This window comes from Rattus norvegicus, chromosome 1 (genome assembly GCF_021556685.1).
Source record: "Rattus norvegicus strain SHRSP/BbbUtx chromosome 1, alternate assembly SHRSP_T2T, whole genome shotgun sequence".
Taxonomy (NCBI): Eukaryota; Metazoa; Chordata; class Mammalia; order Rodentia; family Muridae; genus Rattus; species Rattus norvegicus.
In genome coordinates, this window is record NC_141534.1 from 66978980 (window position 1) to 66982740 (window position 3761).

The window sequence follows — 3761 nt, forward strand, 5'->3', positions numbered from 1 at the left end:
AAATGAATACTTAAATCTTAAAAGTCTAATCATTACCATTTACTTCCTAAAAATAACTGTCTCCCTTAGTCCATATTTAGAACAGAAAATACTGGCCTCTCCAGAGCCTCTGCCGCCCTAGAGGGGCCGCCCAGCGTTCAGACTCCTCTCACCCCTTCTGGTCTTTGCCTGTTTGTTCACATGCCCTGGGCGTGGAAACCCAGAGAGGAGGGATCCATAGCATAAAGGCTACCCTGTCCTCATGTCAGGAAGGCCATAGTGGCTGCTTGTGGGTTAACACCAGAAAGACTGGCTTCCAGGGTCATTGCATCTTCGTGGCCTTGATTTCTTCACATGCCAGATGAGGTTCCTATGTCTCTGCTGGCCTTGATTTCCCTGTCCTGGGTGGGACCCTTATGGTGCTGGGATTGGGATATAATGGAGGAGGCAGAGCCTCTATGCACCTCCTCTATAAAACAAGAACTGAGGGGAGGCACAGCAGGTAGAATTGATCCCCAAAGATCAGGAAGACAAAGGGTACCCTCCCCACTGTGCTTCAACCGATGACCAAAAGGACTTTTAGCTGATCCCAGAACCATGCTAGGATTCACAAGAAATTGCCCTGAACTTAAAAGTGGGAAAATAAGAACTCTACAAATAAAGTGCTGGAAATGCTATTCAGGAAAGGCCAGGAAGTGTGTATAACAATGTAAGTGCTGGCTGCCACCCTGTTATCCTGGATGTCTGAGGACAGAGAGGAAGGACAGGCAGGAGAGAAGGAAAACAATGCTGTCCACATCTTCAGTGTTTGTACCCAACGCTGAGTCACTCTCTGGTGGCTGATGCTCGGACGGGCCTCTGGGGAGTTCGTTGTTGTGGTGGTGGTGGTGTTCCTCCTCCTCTTCCTCTTCCTCTTCCTCCTCCTCTTCCTCCTCTTCCTCCTCCTCCTCTTCCTCCTCCTCTTCCTCCTCTTCCTTGTCCTCCTCTTCCTCCTCCTCCTCTTCCTCCTTCTCTTCCTCCTCTTCCTCCTCCTCTTCCTCCTCTTCCTTGTCCTCCTCCTCTTCCTCCTCCTCCTCTTCCTCCTTCTCTTCCTCCTCCTCCTCCTCTTCCTCCTCCTCCTCCTCTTCCTCCTCTTCCTTGTCCTCCTCCTCTGCCTCCTCCTCCTCTGCCTCCTCCTCCTCTCCTCCTCCTCATCTGCCTCCTCCTCCTCTTCCTCCTCTTCCTCCTCCTCTTCTTCCTCTTCTTTCTGCTTCTGCTTCTTCCTCCTTCTTCATTCCTTTCTCAGGTGCTGGTGTGGCCTGTTCACCCTGGAATTCCTCCTTGGTCACAGCCTTCTCGGCAGCAGCCTGCTCCTCCTTCTCAATTTCCTCTGGGTCTCTGTGGAAGTAGAAATCAGGCCTAACCTCGCATGGGTGCTCATGCAGAGTACTTCCCAAGCCAGCATCCACCACATCAGACACACTGAGTGAGCTCCCTTGTTGTTGCATGGGTCCACATAGCGCCGGGGAGACTCTGTGTTAACACAGAGCAATGGCAGACAGGCTGACTTAAGAGGCCTCTGGGAGGGCCTGGTGGTCAGTCCGGGGATTAATCACCACTAGAAGCCCTGACTCCCTGAAGGCTGCTTGGATCTGGTTAGTGAAGGTCCCAGGTGTGAAGCAGCCAGCAATTGGAGTGGCTGCTGTGGCAGGAGCAAACTTTAGCACAGGTCGCTCACTCGCACACCAGCCAGTGTTCCTGGAGGAGATGACGCTGACGTCAGCAGGGTTCTCAATGGCAACAACAGCACAAGCTGCGAGCAGCGGCTTCTCCCAGGTCCTCTTCGGATTATGATGTAGATAATGTCACTTTTCCTTTTGTAGATGCACTGCTCCATCTAACAGTCAAGGTTGGTGCCACCTAAGTGGGCTCCTGCAGCAAGGAATTTGAGGACATCCTCTGCCTTCATCTGCAGGACGTCAAGGGCTTCGGACATTGTGTAAGTTTCCCTTTTAAGTTATGATGAGAACCAAGAACAATGCAGTATGGACCCACCCCCGGGTAGTGCAGAAAGCACGTCTTATTTCCATTAGATCTTCTTGTGCCTTCAGGTTTGCACATCTACCATAAACTTGGGGAAATGTATGAAATTCATTGAATGATAATTCTATGTTTGCTCATTCTCATGTTTTCCTATCTTTTTTCATGTTTCATGAAATTCCATGTCACTTTACTTTTACTTCTTAATGCTTTTTGCTCTGTCTGCATGACACCTGTACATTGACTTAAACTGCCATCGAAGATGGTCTAACCCCGTTTCCAATCTTAGGAGGTTTTTCTTTGAAGTGTGGTTGGCAGTGGATTAGGCACTAATGTTTGGTAAGATTTTAAAGTCTTTGTAAACTGCCCTTTTTTCATCCATCAGGAGAACTGTGATTTTTTTCTAAGTCCACTAACAATGTATTAAATCTTGCTCCAGTCTTGCCCTCCCAAAGCCCTCCAAGTCGTGTTATTTAGTTCTGGGTTCAGTAGGACCATACTTTATTTAGCAATTTTTGCATCTACATTCAGAAGTGAAATTAACCTACAACCCTTCTTCCACATTTTCATCTTTATTGCTTTGGCAACAAAAATTACAGCTTTGGTAACTAAGACAGACGTTTCATTGTTGTTGTTGTTGTTGTTTTTATACTATTTTACTATTTTCTATTTTTCAAAACAACTTAGAGTTAACTCTGAGCTGGGTTTTGTGAGAACAATAAGGTTTAATTCCTGTTGCAACTTCTTGAGTAGTTTGTGGGCCTCGGCATTGTGCTTAGTTTCTTGGGTTTTTTGTTTGTTTTTGTTTTTTTTTAAGTGCATCCATTTTGTCTACATTTATAAATTCATTAGTGTAGTTGTTCATAATATCCTTTGATTAATTCCTTATTTCTATTGTAAGTAATTGAAGCTAAATCAGCATTGTAACTGTAACTGAAGTTACTGTGCCTTCTCCTTTTTATGTTTAGACTCTATATTGTTTACTTGTGTTTGTTCCTTGTTGGTCTCGCCAGACATCTTACAAAACCCCACGCCTTTATTTTGTGGGTCATTTCTATTGTTTCGTAGGCTTTTTCTTCTCCTGTGTTCTCTCTTTCATTGATCTCTCTTGTATCTTTATTACTGATTTCCTTCATGTTCCTTGGATTTGCTCCATTGATTATTTTTTAAGTTCTTGACCTGACAGCTTAATTCATGTTTTATGCCATTTTAATTTTCAGACAAATATGTTTAAAACAAGGTATTTCCAAGCATGACTTAGCTATATTTCAGTAAAAGTCAATACACACACACACCATGTACATACACACATGTACACACACATGTACACATACACACATGTACACACATATACACATGTACACACGTACATACACATACATGTATGTATACACACATACACACCACATGTACATATATATGCACATGTTTTTATCTACTTGTGCTGTGGTGGCAAGCAGCCACTCTTCAACCTTCACACGTGTATTTCTTGCATTATTTTACCATCACCTTCCTAATTATTTGTTTTACTGATGTGAGGTAGGACTTCCTTCTGTTGCTACCTTCCCTCCCTCATGGAGATGTCCAAAAGCCTCCCTCTACCTTAAACACAGTGTCTAAGTCAGGAGCCTGCCCATCTCAGCAGCTCCCACATAGCTTCTTCACTGTTTTGATGTGAGTTTATGGTACTTGTGTTTATCTGGGTTCACACTGGCCTGCAAGCTCATGTTTCCTTGAAAGCATCATCTGTAACCTGCCAGATA

At 44.7% G+C, this 3761-nt stretch overlaps 1 pseudogene; it reads right to left on the reverse strand.

The window, feature by feature from the left end:
• Nucleotides 1-710: 710 nt before the first annotated feature.
• Rpsa-ps16 (ribosomal protein SA, pseudogene 16) lies at nt 711-1954 on the reverse strand (annotated as a pseudogene).
• Nucleotides 1955-3761: the final 1807 nt, after the last annotated feature.